Source organism: Lissotriton vulgaris, chromosome 5 (genome assembly GCF_964263255.1).
Source record: "Lissotriton vulgaris chromosome 5, aLisVul1.2, whole genome shotgun sequence".
NCBI classification, from domain to species: Eukaryota; Metazoa; Chordata; class Amphibia; order Caudata; family Salamandridae; genus Lissotriton; species Lissotriton vulgaris.
The window spans coordinates 1933560715-1933576746 of record NC_141693.1 but is presented as its reverse complement, the minus strand read 5'-3'; the positions used below and the strand labels follow the sequence as shown (position 1 = coordinate 1933576746).

Genomic DNA, 16032 nt, shown 5'->3' with positions numbered 1-16032 from the left:
TGATGCTTGAAGCAAGGTGGTGAGTGGTTCCATGACGAGGTTGAACAGTGTGGGGGATAGGGAGGAGCCTTGTGGGACGCCTAGTGTTACGGGCACAGGCGAGGACAATGCGTTGTTGATCTTGAACTTCTGAGACCGGTTGTGCAGAAAGGAAGTGAACCATTTGAGAACCGTCCCAGATATGCCCATTCTGTTGTTTAACAGCTCCAGTAGATTCTCGTGTTTGACCGTATCAAATGCGGCGGAGAGGTCAAGGAGGATGAGGAGGCAGGTCTCGTTGTGATCAAGGATTTGGAGGGCGTCATCAATTATGTGTGTCATAGCCGTTTCCGTGCTATGTTTTGCTCTGAATCCTGATTGGTGAGGGTTGAGGAGGTCAAACTGCTCAATGTGTTTTGTCAGTTGGAGTTGTACGCATTTTTCTAGCAGTTTGGCCAGAGTGGGGATATTGGTGATAGGTCGGTAATTGTTTGGGTCGGCCGGGTCAGCTGTGGGTTTCTTGAGTATAGGCGTGACCTGCCCTATTTTGAGGGAGTCTGGGATGACTCCTTGTTGCAAGGAACAGTTGATGATTTTAGTCCAGAGTGGGAGGAGCATGGGGGTGAGGGCTTTAACAGCGTTGGCAGGTAGGGGGTCTGTGAGGTGATTGGCGGGTTTCAAGTTGCCGAGCAGCTTGTGAATTGATTCTTCAGTGTAGGTGTCAAAGGACGTCCATGAAGCGTTGTTTTTAGGTTGAGTGTTAGTTATGCCTATGGAGCAGGAATATCGACTTACGTCGTTGAGGAGATCACTTCTTATGTTGTCGGTCTTTTGCTTGAAGAAAGCAGAGAAGTCTTCGCAACTTGGAATATCCTTTGCTGAGCTGTTAGGTTGTGGAGGCTGCGTCTTGGTTTGGGTTTTGACTAGCTCGAACAGTTTTCTTGGTCGGTTTTTTGCTTGGTCCAGCTGTTGGCTAAAGAAGCCTGATTTCGATCGTTTGATTTTTCTGAAGTAAGCGTTTCTCTTACTCTTAAGCGCTCTAAGGTGCAGTGCTGAGGGGTCAGATCTCCACGTGCGCTCTGCCATGCGCATAGCACGTCTGTCCTCATTGAGTCTACCATCATACCATGGGTTTGAGTTCTTGGTGGCGACTCTCTTCATTTGCAGGGGTGCGGCTTCATTGATTATTGTAGACATAGTGTTTAGATAGTGGTCGGTCAGTGAATGCACATCAGAGACGCCCGTCGGGGGAAGAAGGAGATTGCCTGTGTGGGCAGGCAAGGAGTTTGGGTTAAGATTCTTCATGTCCCTCTTCCAGATCTTGGTTTTGGCAGGTTGAGCCGGGTTAAGTTTGACCTTTTCGTTGATGAAGAAGGTGATGATGTGGTGGTCTGACCAATCACAGGTTTCGATTGCCTCCAGCTGGGTAGAGTCTTCTTTGGCGATGATAAGGTCAAGGATAGAGCCTTTTACATGTGTTGGGCGGTTGCAGATTTGGGTGAGGTCAAGCGCGTTGAGGAAAGACTTAAGACTATTCACCACAGCGTCTTTCTGGTCGTTCCAGTGGAGGTTGAAGTCTCCCAAGTATATTTGATTGATCAGTCGACCGGCGTTGGTGGATATCGTGTCCATGATTTGTTGGGAGAAGGTGAGGTTGTCCCTGGGTGGGTGGTAGATAACATGAAGGGAACACACCGGTTTGCACTCGCTAGTAATATCGAGGCAGATGAGTTCGCAGGAGGAGAGGGAGGGGGAGGGACCTTCAGTGATGACGAGGTTGCTCCTGTAGATGCAAGCGATTCCCCCGCCCGTCTTGCCATCTCTGTCGAGTCTAATAATGCGATAGTTGGGGGGGACTAGTATGCCCATTATAGGTGTGGAGGCTTCAGTTAGCCACGTTTCAGTCAGAATGGCTAGATCGAGGTCCATTGATGAGATGAGATCCGCGATGCTGGCGGAGTGTCTCGGGGCCGATCTGCAATTGAGCAGGATACACTTTAGTTTGGGGGTGAAGAGAGTGGGTGAGTGTTCTAGGGCGAGGGGTACTTTTCTGAGATTACAGGTGACGGAACTTCTATTGCTCCGTGTGGGGGGCCTGAGGGGATTTGTGATAATCGTGGGTATGGGAAGGTGTGTAGTGGGTGGGAGTTTTGTGGGACCTGGGCCATATGAGCGGAGTATAGTATGCAAGTCTCGGTCAGAGAGGGGGTGTAGGGTGCGACGGGGGCGGCCGGTGGCCTTGCGGTCTGGGATCGAGGGCCAGCGTGGGGAGTGATGAGTGAAGAGGTTTGAGGGGCGAGTGGTGTACTTGTTGGGCGCAGAAGTGAAGGGTAGGGGGTGTCTGGGGTATGTGAAAAGAAGTTCTTTGATGGAGTGAAGATCTTCTTTGACTTGTAGGAGGGTGGTTATGATCATGTCCAGAGTAGGATTGGGGATGGTATTGGGAGTGAGAGCAGTGGGTGCGTCATTGAGTGGGGCAAAAGGGTGGGCAGTGGGACGCGTGGGGCAGGATGTGCACGCGATGGTACATGGCTCTGCGGCCGTAGAAGGTGGGGTACAGGGCTCTGCGGCCATAGTAGATGGATGAGAGAGTTTGTGAGCAAGGGGCGGGGATGGCGTGGATGAGGACAGGGGGAGGTTAGTAGCATAGGTGATGGCGCTGGAGGAAGGTGGCGCAGGTGAGTTGAGGGATGAATGTAGGCTGGAGAAGGAAGGGGTGACATTAGGATGGTGGGGGCTAAGAGTGGGGGGGGCTAGAGGCTAGGGTGTTGGGTTGAGGGAGGTGGAGTGTTCCGTGAGTCTGGCTGGTGGGGTGGTGTAGTGGGGAGTGAGAGTGGGGGGGGGAGAGAGGGAGAGAGTTGGTCGTGTAGGGGGGCGTGAGAGATATGCTCAGTGCGGTGTGGGTGGGTTCTGTGAGACTCGTGTGAGGTGGGGGATGGGGGGTAAGGAGGGTGGGGGTATAGGGGATTTGTAATAGGGGGTGATATTCGGCCGTGCATGAGGGGTGTGGGGAAGTGAGATCGGATGGGTGATCGATTACAGTGGGATCTGAGACGTTCGTAGGAGTCATAAGGTGGGGGGTGAGGAGGGTGGGGGTATGGGGAATGTGCGAGGGGGGGTGAACTTGGCCAATGCTAGGGGGATTTTGGGAAGTATGATCGGGTGTGTAACTGAGTACCGCGCTGGACAGAGGGGAGAGGTGTGAGATGTTCCTCTGCTGTGAGTATTGACGCTTGGAGTTGGGGGGTGTTGAGTAACCCGTGGTGTTAGGCGTGGCGGACTGCCTGTTGGAGATATGATTTAGGAAGGTGGGGAACAGATTGTCGAGTAGATCAAGGTACCTATCAGTGGATTGGAATAGGATAATCCCATTGTTATAGATGGAGATGGTCGCTCTGCCCGGGAACAGTTGGGATGGTGTAATAGAGAGTGTTAGGCCATGCGCGGTTTTTCTAGAGGTGGAGATGGTGAGGGAGGCGCGGAGCACTTTCCTCCACTGTACTCTGCGTGGGGTGTAGAAGATGATATCAGTGCTCATGGCCCCATTAGTTAGCGAGAAGTAGGTGTCCACAAACGGGGTTTCGGGGTGGGTCTTCAGGAAGTTGTGTTTGAAGCGTTTGGCGTTTTTTTTGGTGAGCTCGGATGGATAGTTAATCTTGTATGTGTGCTTGCCCATGCGTTCCATAATGGAAGAGGTGTAGGTATAAGAGGTAGAGGAGGGGGGTGGAGTGTGTAGGTGGGTGGATGCGGTTATAGGGCGGGAGGCATGGAGAGAATAAGGAGAGAAATAGCAGATAGCTAAAGGTGTGAACGCGGTTATAGGGCGGGGAGCGTGGAGAGATTAGCAGTGAGAAATAAAGTATAGTTATAGGTGTGAGATAATGAAGGAGACTGACTAGTCTAAGATGGCAACCACAGTGGTGTACTAGTCTAAGATGGCAGCCAGAGAGAGAATAGAGAGGCAGGAGTACAAGTCCTTTGTCTGTTGTTGTTGGGTTAGCAAGCCCAGTTTCCCTTTCTATTGATGGGCAGGTCCAGTTGGTCCCACTTCTATGTTGCTGCTTGGTGAAGATGAGAGAGGAGGAAGGAGCCTTATCTCAGTACAGGTGACCCCTGACCGAGTTGGAATGCAGCCTCATGGTCAACTATGGGCAGTGGGGCGATTTATTACTCTAGTTTATAGCCCCCGCCATTTTAGCCAACAGTGCGACTCTGCCACGTTGGCACAAAACCCTTTGTTAGGGGGAAGTTTTGATTTGGTCCATCACGGTAGCGCAGGGGGAAACCGGCCGGGGAAACCGGCATACAGACTTATGGTGACAGTGATAATAAGTTAATAAAAGTTATGAGCACACACCTTTAGGGCTGTAGGCGGCTCGTCGAGGCACCCTTGCATCCACTGCGGCTCCGTTTTCGCCACCTCCCGGCGGCGGCAGTGGGGGGGGGCGCAGGGAATGGGCGAATGGACGATGTCTCAGTGAGGGCAGCTGTCGAGGGAGAGGGGTCTGAGGACGTCCCTTCAACAGGCTCGCGCCTGCAGTCGCCGATGTACATGGGAAGGGAGTTCCCCGGTGGTGAGCTCCAGTCAAGCTCCGTAGCGCCAGCTACCTCGTTGCCTGCGAGGGGGGGAGGGGGCGCTTGCTTCCTGGATTCGTGATCGCGTGCCTCCTTGCTGCCTGCTACCTTGCTGCCTGGATTCGTGATCGCGCGTATCTCATAGGGCCTGGTATCGTAGCCTGCTCACAGCTAATAGTGCTTATTTGCGCAGCATTGCCGAGTCAGAATTAACGTAGCCTGCTTATTCAAAAATTTGTAATTGTACCTGCTCATTTGTATTGTGCACATTAGTGCTGCATTGTTGTGATTGAATTGCCGTAGCCTGCTATTACTATTCATTGCTTGTCCTTCGACTGTGCCCCGTTTTGCTTTCGGTTTAGCAGCCATTTTGTTGTTGTGTCCACTCCTGGCCCGTGTCTCCTCCCCGCTCCCGCCTCCCAGCTGACCCTCACTCGCCCCCGCCCCCTCCACCATCCATATATGATAGGTGCTCCCGCGCGCAGCGTTCACGCGCAGCGGTCGCGCCCCATGCGCGCCGAAGGTGCGCCAAAGGTAAGCCCGTCCACGCCTGGACCGCGCCCAGCGCCAGACCCCCTGGCCCTCGCAAAACCCATTCCACCCACTTAACACATGACGCCGCTACTCTCCTTGCCCTAACCCTGGACGCACCCCACAATGCTGCGTAGCTACCCCAGGACACACCCACGGACCATTCGCCTTGCACTCCTGCAAGTTCGCCTGCATCAGGACCCATGCCAACTCCTCCCCCTCCAAACACAACTCCGTCTCTAACCACCTGAAGTGTATCCTGCTGAACACACGATCGATCCACAAACATGCCACTGAACTCTGGGACCTACTCGACACTACTTCACCGGACGTCGCCTTCCTTACAGAAACCTGGATTAACGCCTCATCAGCGCCCGACATCGCCATAGCCATCCCGGACGGCTACAAGATCATCCGAAAGGACCGCACCAACCAAACAGGAGGAGGCATCGCCATCGCCCATAAGAACACCATCCGAATCACGACCAGCTCCGACGATAACCTCGCGACCGCCGAACACCTTCACTTCCAGATCCACACCGACCCCAGGACCACACTTAGAGGCACCCTCATCTACAAACCACCAGGAACCCGCACACAATTCAATGAAGACATCACTGACTTCATCAGCCCACATGCCCTCACCTCCGAGAACTACATTCTACTGGGACACCTCAACTTCCACCTGGAAAAGAATAACGACAGCAACACCACCACCCTTCTGGACAACCTGGCCAATCTCGGACTCAAACAACTTGTTGACATCCCCACCCACTTAGCCGGACACACACTCGACCCTATCTTCACCTCCAGCAAACACATCTCCTTCAATCATACCACAGCTCTCCATTGGACGGACCACAGCTGCGTTCACTTCAGCTACAAAAAGACCACGACCCACATCCCACCACAACCTATTCCTCGAAGAAACTGGAACAAAATCACCACCGGCCAACTCTTCACATCGCTTAACCAAAACCCCCCCGCCATATCATCGGACCCAAACCAAGCTGCCACCAAACTCACGCAATGGATCACCCACAGCGCTGACGAATTAGCACCCCTGAAAAACCGCCAGATCAAACAAGGTAACAAAAAGGCCCCCTGGTTCAACAATGACCTTAAGAAATCCAAGAAGTTATGTCGTACCCTCGAGAAAACCTGGAGAAAAAACCCAACCACTAACAACCTGACCACCTTCAAGGACGCCACCCGTAAACACCACCAATTGATCCGATCCACCAAAAAATCAGCATTCAAGGATCGACTCGACAACAACGCCCAAAACAGCAAGGAACTATTCAACATCGTCAAAGAATTTACCAACCCCACCGCCGGCACCAACGACATCACTCTCTCCCAAGACCTCTGCGACTCTCTATCCTCTTTCTTCCACAACAAAATCGTCGACATTCATAACAGCTTTGAAAACCGGTCTGAAGAACAACCCACTCCACCCACCTCCGAACCAAAACAGCACTCTCACAACCTTTGTGCCTGGAACCCAATCACTACTGAAGACACCATCCGTCTGATGAACTCCATCCACTCAGGTTCACCAACTGACCCATGCCCACACCACATCTTCAACAAAGCAGACTCCATCATCGCACCCCATCTCCGCGATGTCATCAACTGCTCCCTCAACTCCGCTACCTTCCCAGAAAGCTGGAAACATGCCAAACTCAGCGCCCTTCTGAAGAAAGCCACAGCGGACCCCTCTGAACGTAAGAACTACCGCCCCATCTCACTCCTCCCCTTCCCGGCCAAAGTCATCGAGAAAGCCGTCAATAGCCAACTCGCCGCCTTCCTTGAATCCAACAATTCACTCGACCCCTCACAATCCAGCTTTCGAGCCAAACACAGCACCGAAACCGCCCTCATCGCTGCTACGGATGACATCCGAACGCTACTGGACAACGGAGATTCAGTTGCCCTCATCCTACTTGACCTCTCCGCCACCTTCGACACAGTCTGTCATACCACCCTCATACAACGCCTCAGCAACGTTGGAATACAAGAAAAAGCGTTGAACTGGATCATCTCGTTCCTCGCCGGAAGAACCCAGAGAGTCCGCCTCCCCCCATTCAAATCAGAGGCCACCGAAGTCATCTGCGGCGTACCACAAGGATCATCACTCAGTCCCACCCTCTTCAACGTGTACATGAGTCCCCTCGCAACCATCGCGCGACAACACGACCTCAACATCATATCCTACTCTGACGACACCCAGCTTATCCTCTCCCTCACCAAAGACCCCAATACCGCCAAAACTAATCTACACGAAGGAATGAAAGAAGTAGCCGAATGGATGAAGAACAGCCGTTTTAAACTAAACTCGGACAAAACGGAAGTCCTCATCTTAGGATTGTCCCCCTCTGCATGGGACGACTCATGGTGGCCACCGGCTCTGGGTACAGCGCCCATACCTACAGATCACGCACGGAACCTGGGCTTCATCCTAGACTCCTCCCTCTCGATGACCAGACAAGTCAACGCCGTCACATCTTCATGCTTCAACATCCTACGCATGCTCAAAAAAATCTTCCGCTGGATCCCCACCGAAACAAGAAAAACAGTCACCCACGCACTAATCACTAGCCGACTAGATTATGGAAACACCCTTTACGCCGGAACCACAGCTAAACTACACAAAAAACTCCAACGCATCCAAAACGCCTCAGCCAGACTCATACTGGACATCCCCCGTCAAGCCCACATTTCCAGTCACCTGAAAGATCTCCACTGGCTTCCCGTCAACAAGAGAGTAACGTTCCGTCTCCTCACCCACGCACACAAGGCCCTCTACGACCTAGGACCGAATGCCTCAACAAACGACTGTCCTTCTACATACCCACCCGCCAACTACGTTCATCCAATCAAGCCCTCGCCGCAATTCCGCGCATCAATAGATCCACCATGGGAGGAAGATCTTTCTCCTACTTAGCGGCCAAAACCTGGAATTCTCTCCCCACTCACCTCCGCCTTACACAGAACCACCTCTCCTTTAGAAAACAGCTAAAAACCTGGCTATTCGATAAGTAATGCACCCACCCTCCCCCAAGCGCCTTGAGACCCTCTGGGTGAGTAGTGCGCTACACAAATTACTGAACTTGAACTTGAACTCTTGCCCAGTGTAAGTTGTACTCCCGAAGGAGAACAATACAACGTCGCATATAGTCTTTTCAACAGATCTAATCCTAGAAGGTTCTCCCCACAACCTGTCGTCAGAATAAGGGGTGCTTCAAATTCATAAGGTCCAACAGAAAGAGACATAGGACTAGAAATCGGGTTCCTAACCGGGGCGCCAGAAAAACCTACTGAAACATTCATTTCGCCAGACAAAGGTGCGCCAGGGAGTTTTGAGTGCATAATAGAACTCTTTGTAGCACCAGTATCCAACAGAAAAAGCTCTGACACACCTGATGTAATCACCTCAACATAAGGTCCACTCTGATCTACTGGAACTGAAACAACTCCCTCTCTTTGTCCATGGCTGTCCTAACAATCATTACCATTCATTTCCTCACCTTCATTATAGTAGTCGTCCGTATAGTACTGGGCGGTCTTACCAGATGAACCTCGCTGTTGATCAAAACTATTCATCGAGTTCTGTGGAGGCAAAGAAAGTACATTCTGTCCACGACCTCTACCTCTAGGCGCTTGTTGAGCACCTCTACCTCTTATACCAGAAACACCATTCGTACGCTGCAACAAAACCGGACAACTATTTTTGTAATGACCCTCTTCTTTGCAATACGCACACTGATTAGGACCATACGGAAAACGTTGTTGAGAAGACTCGTTTCTTTGCGAGTTTCTCAAATACTGCTGATTCTGCTGATGATCACGTTGATTATTAGTGCGGGGTGGATAAGCTTGCTGTAGAAGAACTTTAGTTTTCAATTCCTTAGTCTTCTTATCCGCTTTCTCTAACTCATCTTTGTGTCTATTTTCATAGTACTGGGCAGTAGCCAAAATTTGTGCTGACGTGGAAACAGCCCAAGCACTTTCAGAATCCTTCAACTTATTGCACAATTCAGGAAACAAATTATGTACAAATTTGTCAACAAACAATCTCTGACCGCCCTCTGTAGCCATATCCTGGCCACTATGGTCGACGAAGGTCTCTTCGAACCTCGTGAAAAAGTCAGACACCGTTTCGTCTTTCTTACATGCAGACAACTTGTCCCAATTGACACGCAATTCTGGCATTAAGGTCTTCATATATGTAATAATCTTATCAGGAAGTTCAGTAATCAAACCCTCAGGCTTAGCACCGCCTACTTGCCTATTGTCGGCATCTCTAAGATTAACCCATGTATCACCCAATTCAACCGTATGAGCCGTATGACAAATCTTACTCCAAATAGGTTGTGGAACAACATTGCCAAACAACATGTCGATGTCCGCTAAATTCATAATACACGAACCCACAGTCTGAGTCAACTCTTTATAGTACCCTGCTGGATTTTTGCGTGGATCAGGCAAAGACTGCTTAATAGCTAAAACTTCAGCACGTTTCCATGGAACATGCACCCAGACACGCTGAAAATAAGCCGGTACAGCTGGCGGATTATTACCTGCACCAGCAACCACTGCTTCTTTCTACACCGGAGGAACCGCTCTAATTGGATATTTTCGTGCCTTTCTCCCAACTGAAGATTCAGGCCCGAACAATTGTCGAGAAGGAGACTCACTCCTAAATGACAACAACATTGCAACCGCTTTCCCAACATCAGATGGACTTACAATAGTTCCTTTTGCAAATTCGGAGCGTATGCTGTACAACTCGTCAGGAGCTTGCCCCACTTCCTCATCCCATTTTTCAACAAGAAAAGTACACATCGTATCGAAAACGTACCATTGCTTCGGTGCTTCCCATTGAAGGAAAACATGCATAACACCCTCAAGATCATACTGTGTAGTGTACATAATCCATTTACGCGCCATGTGGTCCAAAATCGTACGCTCATCCATATTCGGCAACTGACTACGTGACTGTCTACGCTCAGTAACAGGGGACATACCCAATTGTCCCAACAAAGGAGAAAAGAAACCAGTAACTGCAGTAGTCATTCGTTGTCTAGCAGAAGGAGAAGGTGAAAGAATAAGAGAAGACGGAACAATAGCAGAAGAATTCGAAGTCGGAATGGAGGGAGCATTAAGAACAGGCGTAGGAGTAGCAGACGAAGAAGGAGGAAAAAAGGGGGCAGCCCCTGAGGAGGCTGCGCCAAAGGAATAGTAGCCAACGGAAAGGGAGCTGGCTGTGGTGGAATCTCAGGTGGCACAAAAACTGGGTGTTGTGCAACCACAGCTGGTGGCGGTGGTGCCGTAGCATTTTGTGCATAAGGGGGTGGCGAACTCAAGAGATGCAACATTAAAGGATCTTTCTCAAGATCTTTCTTTTCTTCCTGTTCTTTACGCTGCAAAACTGGGTAGCATCTATCTACCGCTAACTTCTTCACCCTAAGCATCTGTTCGCTTTCTTGCTCTTCCTCATTATCCCTAAACGCAACAGCAGCTTGTACCATTGACATACCTCGTTCTCGTTTATTTTTCTTCGCTAATTTCGTTTCTCTCTGTTTGGCTTCTTTGCGCCATATGCGAAAAGAGTCAAACATTGTCGGCCGGGCTTTCTTCTTAAAAAGTTTAACCTCCAGATTATCCAAAATCTCTGCGTCAAAACTACCATATTGGGGCCATTTTAAAACACCATCTTTCCTGGTGTATCAGATCCATACTTCATTATATGCGATGGGGCCTACGCCATGTTTCACATAAAGTTCATAGGTTGGAGTTCCAATCGGAGGAACCGGACACGAGTCCTCCAATCGGAAATCCTTATTACAACCAAGACAAAACAGATTTCCAAGTCTGCTAAGACCAAGCATCTTCGCTCTCTAGTCTAGCTTCAAACTTCCAAGGATTATTGAATACGATAGTCTCGTGAATACACGAGTCCCTCGGCTTTGATACTTGCAAGTTCCAAATTAAAGCGATCCCAAGGGGATACCCAAAAACTAAGAACCAAACTAAGGACTGGGAGACGCTCCACTCATACTTAACTGAGGTATCGATGACGTCACCAGAAGACTCGTCTAATGTTTCGCTCTACCAATCATCAAGGGTCCAAAACAGGGCGATAGTCAGGGCAGCAGTCCTTCGTAGCCGTCGGGAAGCGGGGAACCTCGCAGCAAAGACTTTCGGACCACGTCGACATACAGGGGTCGATGAAGTGGCGGCCTTCCTCCAGAATTTTCACACGAAGCTCCTCACGAACCTCTGGCTTGGACTGGTACCGCTGATATCGCCCCACGTGGGGCGCCAACTGAAGTACTGGGTTTTTAAGAACCCAGCGGTGCCAGGGAACACACCCTAAGACTTCGAGTCCTTCCTGTTCTAGACTACAGAAACACAGAGTCTTCTTGGTGAAGTCAAAGAACGCATTTATTGGCTGCAGCCAGTAACAGGTATCCTAGAAGTACAACACGGTGTATATTCTCAGGAGACTGCTCAATCTTACAAAGCCAGCCTTCTCTTTTTATATAAAATTTTATGCTTTAGGCAAACATTCCTTATTTTACAGTTGACCATTCACATATTTTCACTACAAAGAAAAAGCAGAGTCCTGATGACAAGCCCATATTTTAGTCTGTCCAGCCCACAATTAATTACCCGGCAAGACCCAGTATTTTCATCAGATATCGACGGACCCCCAATAAAAACGGGCTCCTCCTCCTCGTAAATAAGCATGGGCGAATTTTGCGGATCTCGCGTTCGTGAATTTTGCGGATTTGCGGATTCGCAATCCGCAAAATCCGCGAATTCCCGCGAATTTGCGGAATTTTTTTTTTGTGTGTTCGCCCGTGTTTCTGCCAGTTCGCGAGGGTTTTTACAATTTCGCAATTTGCGAACTTACCTGTCGGGTCGCAAGTTTTGCGAACTTGTTGTTTCTACGTGTCAAGCCTGTTTGGGACACTCTTCTTCATCACTGCCACTCTCTGTCACCACTGCCACTCTCTGACTACTCATGCCACCCTCTGGCCCACCCATGCCACCCTCTGTTTCATCACCACACCCTCTGGTTGTCCAGTGTACATTATTTTCGGCAAAGCAAAGCACACCTTCCCTGCCTCAAGTGACCTGAATTAATTTGGGGCTGATTAATGTGTCACAGAATATTTTTTTAGCTGGCACCTGCTTCCTTAGTGCGCCCTGATTAGTGATCTTTTGCACTTGCTAAGTGCTTTCATTGTTGCAAAATTAGTTACAACACCTGCCCTGCCCCAACTGACAATAATGAATTAGGGGCTGATTAATGGATTTTAACTTCCAGCCTGGCTCCTGCTTGTCTCCCTTAGCTGTAATTCAGGACCTTTGTGGCATATGTGTAACTATTCTGAGGTTCAGAGCAGGGTCACATAATAGTTTCAACTGGCAACTGAACTCTGGAGGGGCCCCTCAGGAAGCACTACAGGAAATGGCTACTAATGATGAGCCTGAACTTTTGAACCTGGTAAGTAGTTACTTTCAGTTTTGCTAAGAGCGTATTTCTGCAATTTTGCACTTATTCGCGGGGTGCGAACTCACGCGAACAGTGCGAGCAGTGCGAGCAAAATCCGCTGCTCGCGGATTTGCGGATTTTGCGGGAGATTCGCGAATCTCGCGGATTGCGAATTTCCCGAAAATCCGCAAAATCCGCGAGCGGAACGGATTTTCCGCCCATGCTTACTCGTAAAGCAAGTCATAAAGAAAGAAAACAGGGACAGGTGTGCTTAAGATTAGGCATGGTTTGTGTGCGATGAAAGGTTTATGATATGTTGTGCCTTGATACGAATCTCATTCGGTCACTGGGAAAGGAACTGGCCGAACAGGTTTGGCTTCAGGCAGTGGAGTCAGCTTGCCCAGGTCACAGAGGAGTCAGCAAAGGTGTACCTGTCCTTCAGACTCGTTTTTGGCCTTAGTCATTTGGCCTATGTGAGGGCAATCACAAAATGGCTGCCGTTCACAAAATGGAACCCGAGGGTTCAGGACGGAAACTCTGATTTCAGGGTGATTTCGTCACCCGAATATGACGAAAATGCTTGAGAAAACCTGGCGCAGGGACCCAACACCGAACAACATGACTGCCCTCAAGCTCGCTACCCGAAAACACCACCAACTGATCCACGCCACCAAGAAAACTGCATTCAAGGAACGACTGGACAACAACGCACATAACAGCAAGGAACTCTTCAACATCGTTAAAGAGCTCTCCAACCCCAACGCCGGAAACAACGACATCACCCGTTCGCAAGACCTCTGCAACTCCCTCGCCTCCTACTTCCACAACAAGATCACGGACATACACAACAGCTTCAGCACTCAACCAACGCCAGCCACGACTGAACCACCGCCCCCCACCACCACCCTCCGCGCCTGGACCCCGATCAGCACCGAAGACACCATCCGCACGATGAACTCCATCCACTCCGGATCTCCGGCCGACCCCTGCCCTCACCACGTCTTCAACAAGGCCGACGCTGTCATCGCACCCCACCTGCGGGACATCATCAACACCTCCTTCGACACCGCTACCTTCCCGGAGAGCTGGAAACACGTCGAACTCACCGCTCTACTAAAGAAGCCATCAGCCGACCCCACCGACCTCAAATACTACCGCCCCATCTCGCTGCTCCTGTTCCCTCAAAAGTCATCGAGAAGACCGTCAACAAGCAGCTGGCCGCCTTCCTCGAGACGAACGGATCCCTCGACCTCTCGCAGTCTGGCTTCCGGGCCAACCACAGCACCGAGACCGCCCTGATCGCAGCCACCGATGACATCCGAGCCCTGCTGGACAATGGAGAAACAGCAGCCCTCATCCTCCTAGACCTCTCCGCGGCCTTCAACACCGTCTGCCACCGTACCCTAGTGCGGCGCCTCCGCAACGTCGGAATCCAGGAGAAGGCACTGGAATGGATCATCTCGTTCCTCGCCGGAAGGACACAGAGAGTCCGCCTCCCCCCGTTCAGATCAGAAGCCACCGAAGTCATCTGCAGCGTTCCTCAAGGCTCCTCGCTCAGCCCAACCCTCTTCAACGTCTACATGAGCCCCCTCGCAGCCATTGCACGCCAACACAACCTCAACATCATCTCCTACGCCGACGACACCCAGCTGATCCTCTCCCTCACCAACGACCCCGCAACCGCCAGAGCCAACCTACACGAAGGGATGACAGACGTAGCCAAGTGGATGACGAACAGCCGCCTGAAACTGAACTCGGACAAGACGGAAGTCCGCATCCTGGGTTCTTCACCCTCCGCCTGGGACGACTCCTGGTGGCCCCCCGCCCTGGGCAGCGCAGCCAAACCGACAGACCACGCACACAACCTGGGCTTCATCCTGGACTCCTCCCTCTCCATGACCAGACAAGTCAACGCCGTCTCCTCGTCGTGCTTCAACATCCTGCGCATGCTACGTAAGATCTTCCGGTGGATCCCCACCGAGACCAGGAAGACGGTCACCCAGGCCCTCGTCACCAGCCGTCTGGACTACGGCAACTCCCTCTACGCCGGACCCACCGCCAAACTCCAGAAGAGACTCCAGCGGATTCAGAACCCCTCAGCACGACTCATCCTGGACATCCCCCGTCGCAGCCACATCTCCGGACACCTGAGAGATCTGCACTGGCTCCCGGTCAACAAGAGAATCACCTTCCGTCTCCTCACCCACGCACACAAAGCCCTACACAACCAAGGCCCAGGATACCTCAACACCCGCCTCAACTTCTACGCTCCCACACACCAGCTTCGATCGACCGGCCACGCCCTCGCCGCCGTCCCCCGCATCCGAAGAGCCACCACAGGAGGAAGGTCCTTCACCTACCTGGCCGCCAAGACCTGGAACTCCCTCCCGACCCACCTCCGCCTGACCCAGGACCACCTTGCCTTCAGGAAGCAGCTCAAGACCTGGCTGTTCGAGCAGTAGCGGACCCCCCCCCTCCCCTAGCGCCTTGAGACCCTCCGGGTGAGTAGTGCGCTATATAAATGCTTTGATTGATTGATTGATTGATTCTATTCATTCTTGGTCTGCTGATTCCAAAATCGTCATGATACGACGATATTTATATCACGGGTCCAGAATTTTCAGTACCACAACACCTTTCGCAGTGTACTTTTACACATGCTAATTTTTTTGCCCTGCGGAAGTTCCCAAATGGGAATGAAAGTCGTTGGCTGGATGGTCTAAATGTATTGATTTTTATAAGAAACATTTTCAAATAAAGAAGTTACTTTTCCATTTAAACTGGCCTATTGTACTTTTTGAGATGCGCACGCCATTTGTTACATGATTCTCACACAGCGACTCCACTCAACGACTGGCGCAGGGGTTGTTTGCACAGCATTTTAACATATAGGAACTGGCATGAGGTGCGGCATAGGAGGTCCGCCGTTGTTGCTTTGGGTTTACATTCATCAAAACTCTCAGAATTAAATTTGATTCCAACTATAGAATTATTGCTTCAGATGCTTTGAGACAGAGGTTATCTTTTTATACCTGATGTGGGCCTGGCGGCCAATAGGTGTGTTAGAAAATGACTGAACACTGTGATGAATGTTGAGTACTGCACTTTTTATTGGGCTTGGCAGCCAATGTCATTAAAAATACGGATGTTACTTGAGAATTTTTATAATGGCCACATTACATGGTAAGCACAGAGTTTAGATTCACAGTTAATCCCATTATGGGAAAATTACTTAATAGAGCTCTCAGTTAAAGCCAGTCGAGGTGGCGAATGATTTTTAGGGCACAAAAGTTAAAGGACCCCCCGGCTTTCTTACTGAATATACTCTGAATTGACATGAGCTGTAGACTATGGGCCATATATATCAAGCACTAATGCGTTAGCAAACACCAAAATTCGGCGAATTTCGGCGTTTGCGAAGGAATTAGTGCTAAATGGTA

The 16032-nt window shown here is 50.6% G+C and overlaps 1 protein-coding gene across 1 annotated transcript in view; it reads left to right on the top strand.

Annotated features, from left to right (window-relative positions):
* LOC147717787 (complement factor B-like) overlaps positions 1-16032 on the top strand; it is a 590914-nt gene that overhangs the window by 448603 nt on the left and 126279 nt on the right. The window lies entirely within an intron of this gene.